At 44.3% G+C, this 24,498-nt stretch overlaps 2 protein-coding genes across 3 annotated transcripts in view; one reads left to right on the forward strand and one right to left on the reverse strand.

Moving 5' to 3' along the window:
* LOC309717771 (uncharacterized protein) overlaps window positions 1-24,498 on the reverse strand; it is a 352,978-nt gene that overhangs the window by 220,206 nt on the left and 108,274 nt on the right. The gene's annotated exons all lie outside the window — the stretch shown is intronic.
* LOC309717776 (low-density lipoprotein receptor class A domain-containing protein 4-like) overlaps window positions 1-24,498 on the forward strand; it is a 272,052-nt gene that overhangs the window by 149,353 nt on the left and 98,201 nt on the right. Inside the window, exon 1 of one of the 2 annotated variants that reach the window (XM_082552607.1) lies at window positions 21,900-22,572. The exons of the other annotated variant lie outside the window; for it this stretch is intronic. The gene's annotated coding sequence lies outside the window, so the exon portion shown is untranslated. Of the gene's footprint in view, window positions 1-21,899; window positions 22,573-24,498 lie in introns of those variants that run through there. 2 annotated transcript variants of the gene reach the window in all.

Here is a 24,498-nt window from a genome sequence, read left to right on the forward strand (position 1 = left end):
TGTTTTTGTTCCTGCAAGCGCTTTTTATGCAATTTTTGCAAAGCTATATGTGGAAGGAAACCGTGACCGAGGACAAGCTGATGGCATCAGATGTAAGTACAACTCCTCCGGTTTCATATGCAAAACAAATTATTGCGCTAGCTTACACGGTTCAGGTTCTACAGGGATTTAAAAATAGTTACGCAAAACGGAGCGTGCTGCTCTGACCGGCTTTAAAGGGTTAACAATGACTTTAAAAAATAATATAAAATAGTGTGCAACACCACTGAAGTTTGTTTTTTTTTAACTCTTTTCAACCAACGGCAGTCACTCTCCAAATAACTTCTGCTTAGCTTTCCGAGCTTCCCTCGGGTCCTCTTAATCAGCGGTCTCCAACCTTTTTTGCGCCACGGACCGGTTTATGCCCGACAATATTTTCACGGACGGCCTTTAAGGTGTCGCGGATAAATTAGGGAGGGGCTAATAATCGGCTCAGTCATTTTTAATGATCGTTGAAAGCCCAGATCGTAATCGTGATTAAAATTCGATTAATTGAGCAGCCCTACCTCAGACTGCCCACAACAAAAGGCCACCCTGGAATGTGCAGTTTTTTGCGCTATTGGGGGTCTGGGGACCCAGAACCCGTCAGTATCTGGTGTGACCACCATTTGCCTCATGCAGTGCAACACATCATCGCATGGAGTCTATCAGATTGTCAATTGTGGCCTGTGGAATGTTGGTCCACTTCACTTCAATGGCTGTGCGAGGTTGTTGGATATTCGTGGGAACTGGTACACGCTGTCGTATACGCCGGTCAAGCACATTCCGAACATGCTCAATGGGTGACATGTCCGGTGAGTATGCTGGCCATGCAAGAACTGGGACATTCTCAGCTGCCATCTGCCCTGAACAATGTGAACCATGATTCATCCGTGAAGCGCACACCTCTCCAACGTGCCAGACGCCATCGAATGTGAGCATTTGCCCACACAAGTTACGGCGACGAGCTGGAGTCAGGTCAAGACCCCGATGAGGACGACGGGCATGCAGTTGAGCGTCCCTGAGACGGTTTCTGACAGTTTGTGCAGAAATTGTTTGGTTGTGCAAACCAATTGTTCCAGCAGCTGTCTGGGTGGCTGGTCTCAGACGATCTTGGAGGTGAACCTGCTGGATGTGGAGGTCCTGGGCTGGTGTGGTTACACGAGGTCTGCGGTTGTGAGGCCGGTTGGATGTGCTGCCATATTCTCTGAAATGCCTGTGGAGACGGCTTATGGTTGAGAAATGAACATTCAATGCACGGGCGACAGATCTGGTTGACATTCCTGCTGTCAGCATGCCAATTGCACGCTCCCTCATTGCTTGTGGCGTCTGTGGCATTTTGCTGTGAGACAAAACTGCACATTCCAGGGTGGCCTTTTGTTGTGGGCAGTCTGAGGTACACCTGTGCACTACTCATGATGTCAGATCAGCATCCTGATGTGGCACACCTGTGAGGTGGGATGGATTATCTCAATATAGCAGATGTGCCCACTACCACACATTTGGACTGATTTGTGACCACTGTTTGGGATGGATGGTTATATTGTGTATCTGGAATGAATTTTAGGTCTCTACGTCCATCCCATGGGGAATGGGAGCAGTAACAAAGGTGTTGCGTTTATATTTTTGTTGAGTGTACGTCTTGACATAAAAGGGTGTTTGGAAATTGCTCTATAATTTTGATATAATGTCAGGTCCAAGTTGGGGTGTTTTGAGCTTTGGTTCCACAGTGGCTTGTTTAAAAAAGCTGGGGAACATCCCAGTCTGAAGAAAAACATTAAAAGGTTTATCAAAGACTTTGATAAAAACCTTGGTGGGCATGAAGACGGCTTCATTTTATGTTATTTGCCAGGGCCACCATATCATCAAATTTCACAGGTGTAAAGGTAGACCAGGAGTAAGAATTAGATGCCTCATTAGCAGAATAAGCTAGCTTTGGGGAGTTTTTGACATTGATTTCTCTAATCTTATTGACAAAAAGCCCTTTGGAGTGCACATTTATAGGTACTGTAGCTAGAGACAACTGGTGGTTACCAGCACTGATTTTGTCAAAAAAAGACCTTGGGATTTCTCTTGTTCTTTGATATGAATCTAGAAAAATATTCTGATCTGGTATTTTTACTGGTTCATTTAGGTAGAGCATTAGATCTTGAAGTTAGAGCCTGGGTGCTTCAAGTTTTCTTCCATAGTCCTTCAGCTTTGCAACACATTCTCCTTAAGTTTAAAGTAGACTCATACCTTCTGTGTGATAGAACTTGATAGGTGCCACTTGATCCAAAATGGATAAGCATTCTCTGTTACAGCACTGGACAAGAGTGTTTACATGACTTCTATTAGAACGCAGAGAAATGTCAAACATGACAGCGGACCTTTCAGCAGTAGTCTCAGTTATTATGCATCGATGAGTTTTTGATTTCAGGATTGTTTGATTAGAGCTAAAGTTGAGGTCAGAAAAGACACACTTATGGTCACTCAAATGCACATCCTCCACAACCTTGGTTCCTCTCGTGTGATGCTCGATAATGTTGATGGCCACAGAAAAACAAGGTATGTGTCACGGTCCGGGGCAGCGGCCGTGTGGAGAGCGGAAGGAGGACTCAAAACGCAGCACTTATTCAGGTGTGAGGGTGATTTATTGATAATATCCAATATAAAGTGGGGATGGTAAAACAGAACTAAGGATGAACTAACTGGGAGAAACTACACAAAGAAATAGCAAACCTGAGCATGAAGGGAGAACAGCAGGGAGAGCACGCAGGGGATTACACCAGGTATGAACACAGACGACGCGACGAGGAGCAGAGGAAATCACACACTATAAATACACAAAGAGACACTGGGAAATCACACACAGGTGGGGGAAACAGCTGGACCTGATTAACCTGACGAGACAGGGGAACACTAACACCAGGGACCAACAGAGGGAGCACAAACCCAGAACCCAGTGTCTAAAATCCCAAACACAAACCATCCCAAAACAGCCATGAATAATAATGAAAGTAATAACAATAAAGAACATAAACATAAAGTCACTGAGTCATGGTCGCAGGACCATGACAGTACCCCCCCCCTCAAGGGCTGGCCCCCGACAGCCACAGAAACACACCACCAGATCCGGGCGGGCGGCAGGGGGCCCAGGACGGAGGGACCGGGCCAAGACCAAAGACGGAGGCCCCAGAGTCCCAAACAAATGTTCACAAAAAAAAAAAACTCACAGGGGAGCAGAGTCCAAAACACAGTTCAGGTGGCCGGCCAGGGGCCCGATAACACAGGAGGCCGGGATGGGACAGTTCAGGAGGCCGGCCACGAAGAAGGCCGTGGAGGCGCACAAAAGGTTCAGGAGGCCGGCCGTGCGGAAGGCAACGGCGGCCGCTCAGGCGAAGAGGGTCCGGGGGCCGGCCGTGCAGAAGGCAACGGCGGCCGCTCAGGTGACGGCGCCCGGCCAGTAGCCTAGCCAGCGGTCCAGAAAACGGCCGTTTAGCTCCAGACCCAAACGAGGCTGGGCCAGGCGAGGCTGAGGGCACGGAAGCCGGGACCGCAGCAGGTGGAGATGATGATGCAGACACGGAGGCTGGACCAGACGATGATGCAGACACGGAGGCTGGACCAGACGATGATGCAGACACGGAGGCTGGACCAGACGAGGATGCAGACACGGAGGCTGGACCAGGCGAGGCTGATGAGGACGCTGAAGCTGAGGCTGGACCAGGCGAAGCTGATGAGGACGCTGAAGCGGAGGCTGGACCAGGCGCTGCGGGTGAAGATGAGGATGCTGTGGCCGAGGATGCGGGCACGAAGGCTGGACCAGACGAGGATGAAGCCGGACCGGGCGAGGATGAAGCTGTAGCTGAAGCTGGGCCGGGCGAAGCTGTAGCTGAAGCTGGGCCAGGTGAGGATGAAGCTGGACCAGAATCAGGCGAGGATGAAGCTGAGGATGAAGCCGGACCAGGCGTGGATGAAACCGGGCCAGGCGTGGATGAAACCGGGCCAGGCGTGGATGAAGCCGGGCCAGGCGTGGATGAAGCCGGGCCAGGCGTGGATGAAGCCGGACCAGGCGAGGCTGAAGCCGGGCCAGGCGATGATGAAGCTGTAGCTGAAGCCGGGCCGGGCGAGGACGAAGCTTCAGGCTGAGGCGTGGCAGTAGCAGGTGGTAGCGCTGCAGCCACAGGTGGAGAAGCAGCCACAGGTGGAGAAGCAGCCACAGGTGGCCGGACGGGATCCTCGGGCCCCCCAGCTGATGTGGCAGCCGGTGTGGCATGAGGCTGGACGGGCTCCTCGGGCCCCCCAGCCGAAGAAGCAGGAGGCCGGACGGGCTCCTCGGGCCCCCCAGCCGACGTGGCAGTCAGTGTGGCAGGAGGCCGGACGGGCTCCTCGGGCCCCCCAGCAGGCGAAACAGGAGGCTGGACGGGCTCCTCGGGCCCCCCAGCGAAAACAGCCGCAGAACCAGTGGGCACCGGGGCCCCCGGCACACATGAAACAAAACCAGTAGGCACGTGGGCCTCTGGCACACATGAAACAAAACCAGTAGGCACGTGGGCCTCTGGCACATTTGAAACAAAACCAGTAGGCACGTGGGCCTCTGGCACATTTGAAACAAAACCAGTAGGCACGTGGGCCTCTGGCACACATACGGAGGGCTGCAGCTGCGCAGAGCACTGACCCTGCTCAGGCAGTGACAGCCCGGTGCAGTTCACAGCTGGCATCTTGGCCTCCAGGGGTCCAGAGTAAGCTGAGGGCAGTAACCCAGCCTCTGGGGAAGCCCCGGAGTGAGCAACAGTCTCTATTGTTGCCAGCTTTTGAGGAACAGGTCCGTTGTAAAACAGTTCATCTCCCTGCTTAGAAACAGCGGTGGAAAAATAGTGTGAATGTTGTGACTCAGCCATTAACTGAACTATGGGTTGTAGCGAGGCTAGCGGTGGTGGTGGCTGAGTGGCTAACTGGAGCGGCGGCAGAACCGGTAATTGTGTCCGTAGGGAGGCTAACGGTTGAGCTGCAGACTGGGAAGCTTGTGGCTGGACACAGAACTGAGCCGGAGAATGGCAATAAAGTCCTGGCTCAGAAGGAGCGGCAGAGAAACAGTCTCTCGGTTTTACAGAGGGTTTGTACACGCCCACTTGGGAAGGATCCGTTACCACGAAGGTAGGTAAGCGACCCGTACAGTCTCCCATCCCGCTCTGAATAGCCCAGAAAATAAAGTCCCGGAAACTGGGGAAAGCAATGCATCCCGCTCACTCACCGCATCGGGCTGCTCGAAAGTGAATGCAGACGGGGGGTGTAGTCCAAGGTCCAAAAGGAGAAACTCCCGCTCCCACGAACAGAGCGAGCCCAGAAGCCATGGGAGACCGGTCACCAGACGCTGTAGCCGCCTCTCTATAGCGCGCTGGGACGTGCCACCCGGGCTTTCCAGCCACAGGTCGATCAGCTCCTGTGTGGCATCGATGAGCGTCTCCCGTAGCTCCCTGGACGGGTTAAGCGCTGCTGGGTCCATGTTGTGGTCGCGTCGTACTGTCACGGTCCGGGGCAGCGGCCGTGTGGAGAGCGGAAGGAGGACTCAAAACGCAGCACTTATTCAGGTGTGAGGGTGATTTATTGATAATATCCAATATAAAGTGGGGATGGTAAAACAGAACTAAGGATGAACTAACTGGGAGAAACTACACAAAGAAATAGCAAACCTGAGCATGAAGGGAGAACAGCAGGGAGAGCACGCAGGGGATTACACCAGGTATGAACACAGACGACGCGACGAGGAGCAGAGGAAATCACACACTATAAATACACAAAGAGACACTGGGAAATCACACACAGGTGGGGGAAACAGCTGGACCTGATTAACCTGACGAGACAGGGGAACACTAACACCAGGGACCAACAGAGGGAGCACAAACCCAGAACCCAGTGTCTAAAATCCCAAACACAAACCATCCCAAAACAGCCATGAATAATAATGAAAGTAATAACAATAAAGAACATAAACATAAAGTCACTGAGTCATGGTCGCAGGACCATGACAGTATGGTTTTTCAGATGAGTTGGTCCAAAAACATGTACTTTTGAACAAAGTTAAAATAATCAGATATAGATAAGAGTTCAGCTGCTATGTTTGATCAGAAATCATCAATATGAATGTTTAAATCCCCAAGAATTAGAACTTTCTCCAACTTAATAATATAAGATAAAAAGTCGGATAGGAGCAGCTAGCAGAGCACAGTTATGTAGGTGAATAAACTCGCCAACCCTCTGCCATGTTTCCTTGAGAAACAAAAAAAAAATCTGTGAAAAGCTCAACTAAGTAACTAACTAACTCAGCTAAGGAACAAAGACTGGTTGGTGATGGAGCGAATGTTCAGAAGAGCAATCCAACAGTGTAGGTTTCGCATCAGGTGGCCACAGTGGGACTGACAGCAGACCTTGTCCGTTCACGAGATTTCCAACTGTGCCGCGTGACCAACCACTGGTTTGGCAATGCAAGACCCAGGGCCATAGTGGTAAGGCTGCAATCGACAGAATCCAGAGGATTACACGAGAAGAACCAAGGCTACAGTGGCTGTGAGGGTGTATTTCCAACCACAACCTGGAGAGTAACCGGCAGTCAAAACGGTGAAGCCTCCCGTCCAATCGGTGGATTTCCAACCTGGAGGCTCGTCTAATCTGTACCTGGATGCCAGACGCTTTTCCTTGATTTCTTTTTAGGATTTCCTCAGGTACGTTCCGTGACTACTAAAAAATATTCAGGTGAGGAAGTGAAGCACACAAATGGTGGCGGAAAAGTTTTCTTATAACTGTTGCAATCATTGAAAAGGTGTTCCGTAGACCCTTAGATGTATACACAGCAGAAGTGAGTTGCTTGGGCTGATATTATACCAGAAAATGCATAAAATACAAGAATAAATCACAGACAGGTAGCTGCCAACCTTAGCACAAGCCCCATCTTTTGCACTGTCTGTGGCAACAGCAACCAAAAAACCTTTATTCGGAATAGTGTTATAGTGTTAACATTTGCTAGTGCTGATTTTTAATCTTAATTTATATGAAGAAAGTAAAGCAAGTGTGAGTTATGTTTTGAATTTGAATTTCCTGTTTGTTTTTTTTAAATACAGACAAAATTAGGGTTAAAATACCAGACGGATACCACTAAGAGAAGTACTATTTTAAGGATATCCATTGCTGGTCAAAGCATTTGTGAAATAAATGTAATCTAATTAGCAAAAAGGCTTCAAATGCAATCTGTTATTTTTCCTTCAGATCAGAAGTAGCTAAATATAATATTAATCATGTGATGTTATCAGCTCACACGGAGGGTATGTCACTAGGCCCTGCAGTCCGTTTTGGAATTCTTTTCATTATGCGGTGTGAGCGAGCGGTCCACTCTCAAGGCTCCATAGGAGCGCCCCCTCTCAGTGACCGGCGTTCCTTTGATTGTGTTGCAGGATCCCCGAGGCAGCGGATGGTTTTGCACTGAAACATCTCACATGCGTTACTAATGAAGACAGCAAACGTTTGTCATTCTCTGTGATCAATGCTTTACTGATCAGTCTGACGTGTGTTTAGAGCTTTAGAGTGGTGACAGCTGACAGCTGATGGCTTTCAGTAGCAAATGCATTGTTGTTAATTCGCCACAGATCTCAACATAACATCTGCTAGTGTATATAACAGCGGGGGGCCTGCTGTGCTGCCAGGAGATGTTTCTGTGACACGTTTAAGATTGGCTGACTGACCTGATTTTGACCTACATGCATAAAATATTTTATTTTTTTATATTTTTTTTTGAACTGCTACCACACCAACCATACCACCTCCCTTTATATTTTTGTACTTACAAGCCGGCACATTCTGTTCTATGTTTATTGGCAAATGTTGTGTTGCAGATCATGTTGACTCTTTGAGCCACATAAAGATGTCTTTTTTTTTTTTACCTCTCCTGCACCCTTTAATGATGAGTTTAGGTACCTCTGTATGTATCAATAAAAATGTGATTTGATGACCATCAGAACAGTTTCCGGGGTTTTTTGAGGGTAGCTGCAAAGGCAGAGAGCACCCTCACCAACTTCCACCCAGTCATTTGGTTTCATAAGCAGTCCTGAAATATGACAGAAAGCACTCAGTTCAGAAAAGAGCTTCAAGGGTAGGTAAGCTTCCAAGGGGTAAAGAGTTAATGTATTACAGAGGTGTTTTCAGGATTGTTTTAAAAATCCTGTGAGAAGATTTGCCATTGAGGACAATGAGAAATCAATAAATACTGTATTGCAGCCAATGAAGTATACGGGGCGATTGTGGCTCAAGAGTTGGGAGTTCGCCTTGTAATCGGAAGGTTGCTGGTTTGAGCACCGGCTTGGACAGTCTCAGTCGTTGTGTCCTTGGGCAAGACACTTCACCCGTTGCCTACTGGTGGTGGTCAGAGGGCCCGGTGGCGCCAGTGTCCGGCAGCCTCGCCTCTGGTAGCTTGCCATCACCAGTGTGTGAATGTGTGTGTGAATGGGTGGATGACTGGATGTGTAAAGCGCTTTGGGGTCCTTAGGGACTAGTAAAGCGCTATACAAATACAGGCCATTTACCATATACTAGCTGCAGTGGAGGACAAGGTTGAACCGCAAGTAGCTAAAACAAATACAGTCTTGTCTTTTCAAAGTAAATGTCTTCCCACAATATCTGGGAAGTAAGAAATTTCAGTGCACATTAAAGAACATTATTTGCTTACTTTCTTACATATTTACTGAGGAGAAAAAGTGTTTTCCTGTTGCAGTTTCCTCCTGTAGTTGCATCAATATGACACCACAGTTTTGGGGAAACTTTTGTGAAATGTCAGGATGCGTGCAGCGGCACCCAAGGCCGCCTATTCAGTCACGCACCTGTTGTATTGCAAGTGCGATTACACATGATGGCAGACAATCAGCCGCTGAGGCACAGAGCTGCGATCACATCCAGATGAACCGATGATTAATTAGGTCTGCATGTCATTAGCACGAATGCGCTGGAGGACCATATGTGTCATCTTCAGTTTTACTATGCCGTTCCTAAAAGGGATCTATTGAATGGACATGTGCGTGTGAGACGCAGAGAGAGGAAAGAACGAGAGATGGGAGGGATTTCCAGCTCATTAAGATTCAGATTAGCGAAGCCATCCACTTGTTGTCCTCGGGCCCTCTGTGGAGCGGCCTGCTCTTCTGTGTGGTTCAAGGATTTACTCAGAGCAGACACAACATGAGAAACACTTGGGAAAGCACTGGATAAACACATTCATCAGGACCTCCCTCTTCCTTTCTTTTATCTTTCTCGCATTTACTTTCTGTAGCTGCTGCTTTCATCTGTGTTTCTGCTGTCTCTCTTTGTCTCTCGCCCTCCTTTCCTAAGCCCAGCGGCAGTCTTTGTAGCTTGTTTAATGTTTTTTTTTCCTACCCCCGGCCGTACTCAGGTTAGACACGAGTGGCGCCTGGCTCTAAGTCCGCCGGCCCAGGCGGCGACGACAGCAGCTGCAGATCCTTAGAACCTCGGCTGCCGCCGCCCCCTCACCACACCATCACTTAACAGCGACAGCTCCGAACTCCTTCCTTCCATATGGTCACCTCCAAAGCTGAACCGCCTTTCGAGTCAGAGAGGGGGCTGAAGTGATTGTTCAGTCCTTTTTGGATATTCATGAGGCTTTAACATAGGAGATGTGCTTGATTTATTTTACTTTGAGAGACCGGTCAGTGTTGGAGGGTGGTGGAGTGCCGAGTAAATTGAGTGCACTTCAAAATATCTCCAAAATGCCAATGAAGGAAAAAAAATAGGCTTATGTTGCATGAATGTCATTCATTGTTGAGGCTGTTGGAAGGTGTTGAAGACCGTTCCATCAGTTTTAAGTTGTTTTCTGAATAAAAAAATTGCATTAAAGGGTAACTTTCTTATCATGGAGAGTGCTGGGAAGCTTATGAAAACAGTTGTGTATTGTCCTCTCAAGGGAGCTTTGTGAAGTCTGATCAAGTGGGGTCAGACTGTGGTAAAAACTTGGAATATGGAGTTCAAATGATGTGGGTGTTTAAATGGCAAAGACAGCCAGTGCTGCTACGCTGCATTGTGGATATTAGAGAATATAGGGATTTTAGAGACAAAAAATAGGGACATCTTAGCCTTTTCTACTTCATTTTTCTTTTTTGATTAATTTTGTTTTAAATCTTTTAATTGCAGGAATCCTCTTTAGAGCTTAGATCTAAACTTTTCATTTTCTAACCAGATTAACTTTCTTTCTTTTTCCATTAATTCATAATTAATGTATTATTAATGCACCGGTCCTCATAATGTCATGCCATTTTTAGGGCTTTGAATGCAAATATGAATAATGACCAGCAAACAATGAGCCGTGTGTCATTTTTCATGTCACGAACTCCAGAAATCATCAACAGATTGGTGCCGGGTGGTGGCAGGGGGTTGTTTTTATGTTGTTTTTCTTCATCCCCATGACTCACGCAGTGTTGCTTTTTGATCCGATGACATCTCCAGCCGCTGCCGCCACACTGGAGCCTTGCCCTTCCCCTTCCTTTATTTCTTTTATCTACAGCTGTGGATTGTCGTAAAACGTCTTTAATCGATTAACGAAAGTATAAAGAGTTCTGAGATTTAAACAGAAAAAAAAGGTGAAGCTCTAAGTGTTACCCAGAGGTGCAAATGACAGATGAACGTGGCACTCTTAAAACTCTTTCAGAACTTCTCACTCCTCTTTCTCCTGCAGGCTTGTCAGAGTGCAGATTGTCTTCCAAGTTTGGGAATTCAAATATTCTTTTTCAGATATCGGAAGAAAGAGGAGTCTCCAGTGATGGCTGCTGCTGCGGCACTGTGTACCTGTTATGTGGGTCTGCTTCAATGAGAAAACACTCTTCTCCGGTGTTTTCCTTTTGGCATAGTTTACATTCCAGCGCAGATGTAGGTGGAGGTTTTGTCTCCAGCTACCACTGTAAGAAACCAAAACGTGTTGCAATGTTTCTGTTCGGCCCGGCCCCTCCTGAGTCGTTAGTATGCATAACAGGCACACTCCGGTGAACAGGTCGAGGTTGGAGGTCAAGGGTGAGTGGAGCTAATGCTTTCATGCTCTTGATTCAGCTCCTCTCGGGTGTAATACCCGCCTGTCAATTTGTTTGAGCTGCGGATTTACATAATGAATTTATATTAGCCACTGTTCTCCACACACTCCCTCCTTCACTCCCGTCTCTCTCTCTCTCTTCAACTCCTCTCTCAGTGTTGCAATTACTCCCTTTGCTCTCCCCTTCCCTCTCTCTCTCTCTTTACTTCCCCTTGTTCTCCCCCTCCTCCTTCTCTCCACTCCCCTCATCCTCCTCTCATCAAGTTTACCAAGTGCCCAGAGAGCAGAGTGTTTAAATGCAAACGAGCCTCATTTCCAAACTGACGCCACAGCCCAAGTATGCCTCGCACACAACAGCTTCAAGCCCCGCTGAGAGGTTTCGACAAGAGATGGATGGATGGAGATGATGGAAACAGAGTGAGAGAAAGCGTGATGGAAATGGAGAGAGGAGTGGGGATTCTTGGAAGTGCCGCGTGTTTAAAATAGGACGCAGAGCGGGAGTGCGGCGGAGCTCGTAGGTGTCAGGCGCTATTGACAGTCCCGCCAGAGAAGAGGTGATGAACGAGCCACTGTCTTATTAGTCAGAACATTCCATTCACCGCACAATGAGGTATTTTTAATTTCTGCTCCGGCGCTGCTGCCAAGTTCAACACTATCGTAGTATTTCGTGTTTATGCACTTTCATCATAATAACCTCAAAAAAGCATTGTCAACGCTCTTATTGGTTTAACCTACAGTGGGGTGAAAAAGTGGTGGTGTGTTTGTCTCCTTCCTGATTTTTGTACGTTTGTCACACTAAAATGTTTCAGATCACACAAATTCAAATATTAGAGAAAGATGACAAAATTAAACACAAAATGCAGTTTTTAAATGAAGGTGTTTATTATTAAGAGGGGAAAAAATCCAAACCTACATGGCCATGTGTGAAAAAGGGATTGCCCCCCCCATTTATAATTAACGGTGGCGCCCTGATTACTGCCACACCTGTTCTCAATCAAGAAATTACTTAAATACGACCTGCCTGACAAAGTGAAGTAGATCAAAAGGTCCTTCCTCCGATCCAAGGAAATTCAGGAACAAATGAGAACACAAGTAATTGAGATCTCTCAGTCTGGAAAAGGTTATGAAGCCATTTCTAAAGCTGTGGGATTCCACAGTCTCCACACTGTTATCCACAAATGGCGAAAACATCGACTAGTGGTGAACCTTAACATAAGTGGGTGGTCAACCAAAATTACCCCAAGAGCACAGCAACGACTCATCCAAGAGGTCATGTTGATGATCCCCAAGGCTTTTGGGAAAATACTCTGATGAGACAAAAGTTTAATTTTTTGGAAGGTGTGTGTCCCATTACATCTGGTGCAAAACTAACACAGCATTTCAGAAAAGGAGCATCATACCAACAGTAAAACAGGGTGGTGGTAGTGTGATGATGTGGGACTTTTTTGCTGCTTCAGGATGTGGTAGACTTGCTGTGCTAAATGGAAACATGAATTCTGCCATCTACCAAAACATCCTGAAGGAGAATGTCCGGCCATCGGCCACTTGGGTTCTGCAGCCTGGACAATGATCCAAAACACACAATCAAGTCCACCTCTGAATGGCTTAAGAAAAACAAAATGAAGACTTTGGAGTGGCCTGGTCAAAGTCCTGACATTAATCCAATTGAGATGCTGTGGCATGACCTTAAAAAGGTGGTTCATGCTCCAAAACCCTCCATTGTGGTTGAATTACAACAATTCTGGAAAGATGAGTGGGCCAGAATTCCTCCACAGCCTTTTAAAAAACTCACCGCCAGTTACCAGAAACACTTTTGATTGCAGTTGTTGCTGCTACGGGTGGCCCAACCAGTTATTCGGTTTAGAAAGCAATTATTTGGGGGGAATTTTCCTCCCTTAATAATAAACACCTTATTATATTTGTCTAATATTTACATTTGTTTGATGATCTGAAAACATTTAAGTCTGACAAGCAATATATCAGGAAGGAAGCAAGCCAAACCACATGTTCCTGAGCAGAGTTCTGTTTTGCATTTTGACTATGTTTTGGATTTTGCACAGAAAATACAGACTGCCCAGGAAGTCTGTTTACTATCTGCAGCAGTGTTTTACATTAAGAGGCAACCTCCAGGTCTGAGAAAAATGAAGCCACCATCAAAGTGCCAAAACAATTGCAGTTCCTCTAATGGCCACATGAGGCTCACTCCAAAAGCGAGTCAGTCCTCATAGACTGGAATGTTAACATATTCAGGTTTATAACATTAAAAAGCATGTTTGGGTGCTTTTGAATGCTCAGTGGCTGAGCAGACCTGAGAGCAGAGGTCCAGGATCAAGTCCACCCAAGGCCTTTCCTGCAAATCTTCCCCCTCTCTCTGTCCAATTTCCTTGTCACAATTTCACTAACCAGGAAAGGCAAAAAATGCCAAAACCAAAAGTCTTCCAAAAGCATGTTCACAGGATGGTTAGAAAAAAGTTCTCCCTTTCATAATGTCTATAGGGGTATGGGGTGGCTTCTTTGATTGATAGTGTGTGCTAAAACAGGAAGTTATAGCTTGTAGGTATCTGCTAGGCTTCACCTTTGATAGTCCCTCTAACTGCACTGAACTACCCTCAAAGCACTTTTTACTGCAGTCACACACACATTCATACAAGCGCTTTTTCTGTGCCTAAGCACCTTGTTTAACATTTGCACACATACTGTACTCACATTCAGGGTTTAGTATCTTACCCAACGATGCTTCGACCTGCAGACTGGAGGAGCGGGGAAGCGAATCACTGACGTTCCAGTTGGTAGATGGCTCGCTTTTTGAAATTTTGAAAACTGCTCATAAATGTTACATCTGAGCTTATTAGCTTTATAGCTGTAAAGAGCAATAGGCACATTTGTTTAATGTTGTCAAATTATTGTGAGTGAATTAAAAGTAGGTGGCAGTGTCATTTACATGTTTAATGAATATTCATCATCTGGTTACATTTTAGAATGGGAAATATAATAATTTGGGCCCAGCTCTGCTCTCTGTTGACAGATGTAACTTTTTTTCTTTCTTAAGTTTCTTAAACTGTTGTTTCCCTTACATTTCTTTTGAAGCAGTAATATTCTATAAACTGTAGAGTTTTCCCCTTTCTTTAAGCTGTAGTGGACGGTACATCAGCAAGCTGTGATGTAAAGAACAACCTGATTGTGGTATCCCTGTTTCTGCCCCTTTTATCCTGGGTAGATGGGCTCCGAAGAAAGTGCTAAAAAGAGCTGAGACGACTGTCTGAGAATCAATTTAGTAGCCATTCTGGTGCTGTCGGCTATTTAATCAGGATTAAATTGTGAAATATAGATGTTCCACATTATCTGTTCACTTATAATAAAATTCATATTTGTTAGCCTATGAGCTTGGGTTCAAAGGTTATTCTTGACCCTGGAAACTGTAATTATGAAAACTGTCTCACTACCACTTTCATTTAGGAGATGGTGTGATATGATGAGAAGCAGCAAAGCAGCTACTTTTAACAGATAATGTGATTTTTAATTAAATGTGTGTTAAGGTTGATTTAACTTATTGAGAATTAGTGAGGATTATTAATGGAGCTTAAGAAATGGGAAAGTTTTGAATCGAATGAGTTGAAAGGTGATTGAATTAGAGTTTTTTTATTTGCAGATAGATTTACACAGATTTGAATTAAGATGCACATTATTTATCATAAAAACATTTTGAAACAAAATTGTTTGAATCATGAATATTTTCTGTTTCATTTATTTTTCTTTTTTTTTGACATTTTTGTTTCAGATAATAATAATAATATTGTATTTTATTGACAGCTGTAATAGTTGCACAGAACATACAGGGAGTGCAGAATTATTAGGCAAGTTGTATTTTTGAGGAATAATTTTATTATTGAACAACAACCATGTTCTCAATGAACCCAAAAAACTCATTAATATCAAAGCTGAATGTTTTTGGAAGTAGTTTTTAGTTTGTTTTTAGTTTTAGCTATTTTAGGGGGATATCTGTGTGTGCAGGTGACTATTACTGTGCATAATTATTAGGCAACTTAACAAAAAACAAATATATACCCATTTCAATTATTTATTTTTACCAGTGAAACCAATATAACATCTCCACATTCACAAATATACGTTTCTGACATTCAAAAACAAAAACAAAACAAATCAGCGACCAATATAGCCACCTTTCTTTGCAAGGACACTCAAAAGCCTGCCATCCATGGATTCTGTCAGTGTTTTGATCTGTTCACCATCAACATTGCGTGCAGCAGCAACCACAGCCTCCCAGACACTGTTCAGAGAGGTGTACTGTTTTCCCTCCTTGTAAATCTCACATTTGATGATGGACCACAGGTTCTCAATGGGGTTCAGATCAGGTGAACAAGGTGGCCATGTCATTAGTTTTTCTTCTTTTATACCCTTTCTTGCCAGCCACGCTGTGGAGTACTTGGACGCGTGTGATGGAGCATTGTCCTGCATGAAAATCATGTTTTTCTTGTAGGATGCAGACTTCTTCCTGTACCACTGCTTGAAGAAGGTGTCTTCCAGAAACTGGCAGTAGGACTGGGAGTTGAGCTTGACTCCATCCTCAACCCAAAAAGGCCCCACAAGCTCATCTTTGATGATACCAGCCCAAACCAGTACTCCACCTCCACCTTGCTGGCGTCTGAGTCGGACTGGAGCTCTCTGCCCTTTACCAATCCAGCCACGGGCCCATCCATCTGGCCCATCAAGACTCACTCTCATTTCATCAGTCCATAAAACCTTAGAAAAATCAGTCTTGAGATATTTCTTGGCCCAGTCTTGACGTTTCAGCTTGTGTGTCTTGTTCAGTGGTGGTCGTCTTTCAGCCTTTCTTACCTTGGCCATGTCTCTGAGTATTGCACACCTTGTGCTTTTGGGCACTCCAGTGATGTTGCAGCTCTGAAATATGGCCAAACTGGTGGCAAGTGGCATCTTGGCAGCTGCACGCTTGACTTTTCTCAGTTCATGGGCAGTTATTTTGCGCCTTGGTTTTTCCACACGCTTCTTGCGACCCTGTTGACTATTTTGAATGAAACGCTTGATTGTTCGATGATCACGCTTCAGAAGCTTTGCAATTTTGAGACTGCTGCATCCCTCTGCAAGATATCTCACTATTTTTGACTTTTCTGAGCCTGTCAAGTCCTTCTTTTGACCCATTTTGCCAAAGGAAAGGACGTTGCCTAATAATTATGCACACCTGATATAGGGTGTTGATGTCATTAGACCACACCCCTCCTCATTACAGAGATGCACATCACCTAATATGCTTAATTGGTAGTAGGCTTTCGAGCCTATACAGCTTGGAGTAAGACAACATGCATGAAGAGGATGATGTGGACAAAATACTCATTTGCCTAATAATTCTGCACTCCCTGTAAAGAAAGAGGAGATGTTTCACTGTGATGGGCTATTATGTCAGGTAATGCTTCTAATGGGAAACAATTGCTCAGGAATTGTTGAGTCTAGACCGAGAGACAAAAAGACAAGTAGTGAGTGAGAAGTGTTTATCTGTGATAATCAATTAATTAGCTTTAAGATGAGACTCAGAAGCAAGGATGATCTATTTTGTTTAATGATCAGTAGCTCGTCTGCTGAGAAGATAGTTTCGAGCCATGCTAGCAGCTCAATGAATGTACACAGTGACGATACTTTGCTTGCTGTCTACATTTTTGTGGAGCAAGTCACAATTTCAAGGCACACCTGTTTGTTCTAGCTGTGCTCCACAGCCTGTGTGTCATCTGACATTATCACTTCTTCTTTTCAGACTAGCACACTTTTGACAGCCCATTTGCAGTACATGGATCTAGCATAACTTGTGCTCCACTATACTTTGCTTCTATTGACTTGTCAGCCTTTGTTACAGAACCAACACATTCTCCTCTCAGAAGAGATGTTTGTTCAGACTCTGTCGAGGATTCTTTTAGTTGGAAATAAGCATGTCCCAAGCACTGATATGCAATCAGTTATTACTTAATGTATAGCTCTTTGTGTGGTTGTACATAAAAGCAATCCTGGAGCCTACGCTGGCTGCCATAGGGCGAGAAGTAGTGTACACCCTGGTCAGATCGCCAGTCTGTCTCAGGGCAAACAGAGAGAGACAGAAAGCCGTTCGCACTCACATTTACACATGTGGCCAATTTAGAATCACCAGTTAACCTAACCCCACTAACTAATGTCTTTGGACTGTGGGAGTACCCCAAGAAAACCCACACTCAGACATGGGGAGAACATGCAAACTCCACAGAGAAAGGCCAGATGAGACATTTTAGACTTGGACTTGATGTGATCACCTAAAGCAGGGGTGGGGAACCCCAGGCCTCAAGGGCCAATGTCCTGCAGGTTTTCGATGTGTCCTTGATCCAACACAGCTGATTTAAAGGCGAAATTACGTCTTCAACATGTCTTGAAGTTCTCCAGGTGTGTTGACCCAGGGTGAAATCTAAAAACTGCAGGTCACCGGCCCTTGAGGCCTGGAGTTCCCCGATCCCCGACCTAATGTAATTAGTGTAAACTCTCTTCTTCTTCACACTAACTCTATGCATATCTTCCTTAACTTTGAGGTCTTCCTCTTTTTCTCCTTCCTGGCAGCTCCATCTTCAACATCCTTTGTCCAGTATGTCCACTATCCCTCCCCTGCCGATGTCCAAACCATCTCACCCCTGTCTCTCTGTCTCCAAACAAGTCAACCTGAGCTACCCCTCTGATTTACTCATTTCTAATCGTGTCCATTCTGGTTACTCCCTCTGCAGATCTTACCATCTTCATCTCCACCTCCTGCTTTCTTGTCAGCGCCACTCCAAACCACACATCATATCAGGTCTCACACATTGTAAACCTTCCCTTTCACTCTTGCTGCTATCCTTCTTTCATAATTCACCCCTGACACTCGTCTCTACATACTACACCTTGTCGGCACTCTCTTCTTCACCTCTCTCATGCACTGTCTGTTGTTTTGGGTGGCTTAAACTCATCCACCTTCACTATGTCTGCTCCTAGAGCTTCACTTCTGCACCGGTCTCCGTCTTATTCACACACATGTATTTGATCTGGGTTCTACTGACTTTCATTCTTTTTCTCCTACTCTCCTTCTCTCTAGTTGCACAGTCAATAGTCAAACACAGAACAAATGTCTGTGATCACCAAAGACTCAAGGAACATAAATGTGGGCTTCCAGTTCCACTTTTTGGGCCAGTTTCTCAGACGTTTCAGGTAGAACAATGGTCTTACTAACAGACGCAATCTAAGTCGGGATCAAAGCAAACCGTGGCCCAGTTTCCAGTTTTCTAATGTGACAACTTTCTTTTGAAGGTGGGGGAAGAGGAGGTCTTACATTTTAATTAAAATATAGTCTAACAATTCGATTAAAATTCAAAAGAAAAATAAAACAACACTAGCAAATTCCCGGCATTTTGTCCGACGATGAGTGTGAGGATGTGAGAAGACAGAAGAGCAGTGCCACCTGAAAACAAAGAAGCTGCACAAGCTGAACACAACCTGTATATAAAGTGGCAATGAAATTAATCTATTCATTCATTTTTCTCCAATTAGTCAAACCGCAATAAAAGGCTAACCTGCCAACGTGAGGTGCATGACCGACTGCAAACCAATCAGTGTCAAGTATAGGGAGACGCAGCTCTTGTAGGCGATGATGACAGGAAGAAGAAAGAATGGGAAAAAGGCCTTTTTTCCTGTATCCCAGCTACTCTTTCAAAATAGATGTTCCATGTGTCACTATGCAGGCCTGATGGCGCTACCCCGCACATTGTCCTGCACTCCTGCTAGGAAGATGTGTAGTCATTCACCTAGTGCTTTGCACACACACACACACACACACACACACACACACACACACACACACACACACACACACACACACACACACACACACACCTGACAGCAACAGGGACCTTACATCATTGTTGAAGACAAGGAGCCGCTGTAAAACTTCCCCGGAGGCCCTGAGTTTGTGTGTGCGTGTCATCGTGAGTGTGTAGTTCACTAACATGCTTTTGTACTGAATTTAGCTGCCTGTCTGACCCCTCCCTACCCCCTGCTTTTTCTTTCAGTTTCTTCAACTCCATAGTGTATACTAGGTAATGATGAGCCCCCACCCGCCTCTCTTCATACTTAGTTTGATAGACTTGTCTATCCTCCTCCTCCTACTACTCCCTCAGTCTATTTGGGCCCAGTGTGTGTGCTAGGTAATGATGCAGCTGGGCCATTAAGAGCGGGGGGCTATTTGACAGCGCCCCACGCCTTTCATTCCCTGCACCCCCTCCTACATACACACACATAGACATACATGGATGCATACACACACAGGGCCTGAAAGGACCCAAATGAACCCCCACAGGAGTAAATGGAGCCATCGCCCTAACGCTGAGTATTTCTCTCTAGACGAGGATTGTGCATTTGTTTTGAAAAGGGAGAGGGGGGGAGGGAGGTTGAGGCGAGAGAGGGAGAGTGAGAGAGCTGAAGTTAGGTCTCTCTGTCTCTCACTGGTAAAACCCACCGACCGTCTTTCTCCTCTCTCTCAGGCGCCCTCCCACTCTGTCTTTCTGAGGTTGTGTATGTATGTGTTTGAAGTCTACCCATTTGTCTTAGGGGATTGTGCAAGGCTTGTATTGACTATTGAGTGCAGTGGTGTGGAGGGGGATCTGAAGGTGTTAAAGGCTTGATGTGAATAGCCTCCATCCGTCAGCCTCGGAGGTCAGCGGGGCGATACTGGAAGTCCTGGGTGGTCCACCGTTTTCATTTAAAACACCCGCCATTCACATATGCATTTGTCTACTGTAAGAGATGGGTGGGCGGTTGGGTGTGTACGCGCACACAATCAGGGAGACTGATGTGTGTTTGTGTGATTTAGGCTTAACTCTCAAGTCCAGAGTTATGCAGGTAGTGTGATACATTTACAGGTCAGGTTAAATTGAGGTTTAGATCAACACTACAACCAACACTTAGACTTTAAGCTAGTCAGCAGACATGTAAAGTCCACAGATTAGTTTCGGAAAGCTTAGTTTTACTATTTCTACATTAATTAAAACATGGAAGTATGCATCTTTAGGTTTAGTGTCGTATGGACTATATGTGGCACCTGGTTTAAAAGTGTTGAGAACAAATAAAGAGTCAAGCTTTGATTTTAGCAGCTAATTCCCACAGGCATGGACCAGTGTAAACACTGACTGACAATGCAGTAATCATCTTGTTGACATCCATGTATGTATGAATTAATCTATTTTCTTAACCACTAATGTGGACGGTAACCAAACACCCAGCTCTCATACTGTGGGAACTGGCTTTCTACTGGTGATCAAGATCTCCTACAAATAAAATTAAATATGGTGGGTTCTTATGGGCTCAAATTTGGTCATAATTATTTTGTACTTGTCAATCAGGATTTGTATGTGTAAAAAGAATTTGTGTGTGTGTAAAAAAGATTTGTATGTGTAAAAAGAAGTTGTGTGTGTGTAAAAAAGATTTATGTGTATGCAGATACATGTGAAAATGCACTCAAGTTTCAAGTTACAAGTACGAATTCTGACCCTATTTTTCTTCCTTTCATCTGATTGGCCAATGTCATGTCAATCACAAATTTAACTATCCAGTCAGACAATAGATGGGTTTGTTTGTCAGAGGGGAGCTTATTTGAACTGCAGGTAATACAGTTTTAAGCTGGGGGATCTCTATATAAATATCCGATAGAAGCTAGGTCCCTTAACTTTCAGTAGCTGCTGAAAGGATAAAGTTGTGGTATATCAGTGGTTAGAAACACCATTAATACTTTAGGGTTAGTTTAACACAAAGTCAGAGCTGACCCGGGACCATTGTTGTGAGTTACAGTGCACAGAATAAAGGTCCTTTCACATTGGACGCAGCATGTGCTGCTAATGCAAACTAAAACCCAAGGATCCAGAATTTGTTGCGCTGGCTGCAGCTCTACCTGTGCTAGATGCACCTGCTCCTTGTCGTTTTTATCTCTGACTTTATGTCCTCTACAAGAGTTTCTGGGTTTTTTGCTGGTTGTTCAAATGTTCAATAAAAGCATGTATGCTAACTCATAACGAAGAAAGTTTTGTAACTATCCCCACTAATAAAGACTGTCATTTCCACAACACTTTTTACACATACAAATCTTTTTTACACACATACAAATTATTTTTACACATACAAATCCTGATTTACAAGTACAAAACTGATTTACAAGTACAAAATAACCACAATTATGACCACAATTTGAGCCCATAGGTTCTTTGTAGCCACTTACCATCAGAGTTAATCCAAGTTAATCCAACAGTGATGTCTGTATGTCTGTATATCAGTAGTCAAACCCATACTGGTAAGAATGGTAAGCATTTGTTATGAATTTCTTAGTACAATGTCTTCTATTACTTTGGCTGCCTGCTAAGCTAATTTAAAACACCAAGCTGGACTCAGCATCAGAAAAAGTTTTTGTGATGCTGGTGTCTTTTGAAGCATTTGATTATCTTATAATTTACATAGTTTTCTGTGTAGTTACTAACAGACCCTTAAAGAAGTTTATGCTCCAGTTTTGGTAAAGTAAAAATCAAGTATTTAATCAGTTACTGAAAACTAGCAGGTATCTGTTTCGGTTTCTCAACCTTGCTAACCAAGCTAGTTAGCATGGTCAAATTAACATTTAGCATTCTAAATGCTAAATGTTACTTTCATACAAAATACAGTTACTTTTGGACAAATAAACAAATAAATAAGTTGGAGGGGAAAATGCCTTAACATTGAAATCATTCGTTTCAGGACCTCACAAAAAATCTTGCTATACAGTGTATGTTTTTAACAAGTGAAAAGAGTATTTAAATATTAGCCCAGTACAGGAAGTGTGCATTCATGGCACATGCCAAACTATCCGGTTGTTCAGTCTGCCGTCACTAGCCATGTCTGGACCTAAACTCCGCTGCAGGTCCATATATCAAACGATCACTATGGCATTACTGAGAGTTGAAAAACTGTCTAAAGTCTTTCATCTTTAATAAAATGATCAGCGTTCTGCTCTACCCGGTGTAACAATTGAGTTTAACATCCAGGCATCCATGAAAACGGAATTTATGACATTTAACGGAGTTAGAAGTTAGCAGGGAGTTAGCTCGCTAGCTTCGATCTAAATACAATATAGCATGTCCTGACTGCGGGGTTTTGGAAACAAATTAAAACGTACAGCTCTGTTATCACTTCCAACATAAATGAAGACAGAAAACTAAACAGCAGTGACGTTTGTAGGGTTACTGAAGTTGGGCTAACTGGTATATAATGATGTGCTACGTGACCGCTAGCGACACAGCTATGTTAGCATAATATAAACAAGCTAACTTTTTTTCCACTCGATAAAAGTTAACGTGAGTGTTCTCGGTGGTCAGGAACAAATGTAATCGCATGGCAGGATGCTGTAAAAGGACCAAACTTCAGCCAGGAGAACAACTGAGATAATCCATCCACAATACGAGGTTAGTCATTCATATACTGCTGCATGGGCTGGGCTGTAGTTACATCCTAAGGTTTTAAAAACTGAGCTTAAATAAATGATTAGCGGTAATAAAAGCCGAGGGAGGTCAACAGTGATCACTGACTGTTTTAGGAGCTTTTTGAGATTAAATAGAAGAAAATACATAAACATGTTAACAACACAAAAGCCATATTAAACGCAGACTACTTTAGGCCCGGAAGTAGGATTCATCGCGTCATCACTGAACAATCGGATAGAATTTCCCAGTGTCTTAACCTGTACTGAGAAAAATAATAAGTGCTGTGCTTGGCTGAGACATAATAGACCATTTTACTGGCTACACCATCACTGTTTATAAACTGCAAAAGGGTCTATAAATTTAAAAAAAAAATCAGTGCATATGTGTGAGTGAGTCAGCAAGTTTTCAGATGTGCTCTTTAGCTGCCATTAGCATGCAATTAGCAAAGTTCATATTGATAATTACCTTAGCAATGCCCGGTCCTTTGCTCTCTTCTAAACACTGTAAATAAGAGTTCTCTCGGGAGGCTATTCTAGTGATTACACGAACCATTATGTTCAAATAAAAAGTGACTCCTCACAGTGAATTACTGCATCCATACAAACAAACAGTAATGTTTGTTTGTATGGCCTATAATGTGAAGGGAAAGTGGTATGTGTGCCCACAGTGAGGACTTGTCAGGCTTTCCTACTATTTTTGCCGTTGATTTGCTGGTTGCCTTGGTGTTTGTGTGTGTGTGTGTGTGTGTGTGTGTGTGGGGGGGGGGGGGGGTTGCATTCTAAGACCATATTGTAGAGGAGCTTTTATAATTTTTTTTATGTCCTCCAACTCAGCACCCCCTAACTTGCATCAGAACATGCTTTTCTGTGTTTTCCCCCCATTTTGCAGAGGTTTTTAGCACACAAAAATGTGTAGCTGAAGGACGCGCTAGTCTTTAGATCCTGAAATGAAAACTTACCATTATTAATAGCAGAAAATGTGTGTTCTTGTTTTTAGGGTGACTGAGGTGATATTAGATTCGAACTGAAGAATTTAAAACTAAGGCTTTTCACTTAGATGCTTAGCACAGTTTAATATTTCATTAAGTTATTGCTCTTGAAAGAATGCTTTTCATATTGAGAGTGCTGAAATTTGAATAAATACTTTACACCTTCAGCAAATTATAGTTAGACGGACTTATTCAAGACCTCTTTCAATGAATACTCACTTTGCGCAGAGAGTAAAAGCCTCATAAAGTACTGGAATATATTGTATAAATTATTTATGGGCAAAAAATGTTATAACAGAAGTTGAAAATGAGGAAAGCTGGAAACTGACATCCTTTTACGCCAACCAGGGAAAACAAGCCTTCCAGGGTGCTTCTCTATTTTTTTTTTTTTTACTTCAGACTGGTGCACAGGCCTAGATTTTAACTGGATGCCATTCAACACTGGAACTGTGTGTGTGTGTTTGTGTGTAAGTAGAGTGATAATTATAACTGTCTGACACCTCTGGGTTCCCAGACTGGGAGGCCTCACAGAACAGCAGTCAGTCAGTCATCCGTGTGTGTGTGTGTGTGTGTGTGTGTGTGTGTGGGGGGGGGGGGGGGGCACGATTCCATCTGCATTCTCCACTGTCACATTGCCATAGAAAGAGAGAGAGAAAGAAAGAGTCCCTATGGACACCACTCAAGCACACAATGTCATTTTTCCCTCTTCTCTCCTCCTTACCACCTAGGACAGCCCAACAAACACTTGTGATGCTAAAAATGTGTGCATGGTATGCAAATCAAAAGCTACTTTCACTGGTCCTCAGGGGGTCTGCAGTGACATTGTCTGAGTGTGTGTGTGAGAGGAGATGCGAGGGAAGACAGAGGGATGCGATACCGCGTAGCCATGTTTTCGTATCAAGCCGTGAACCCCTGGTGTT

Source organism: Aulonocara stuartgranti (assembly GCF_965226115.1).
Source record: "Aulonocara stuartgranti genome assembly, chromosome: 11".
Taxonomy (NCBI): Eukaryota; Metazoa; Chordata; class Actinopteri; order Cichliformes; family Cichlidae; genus Aulonocara; species Aulonocara stuartgranti.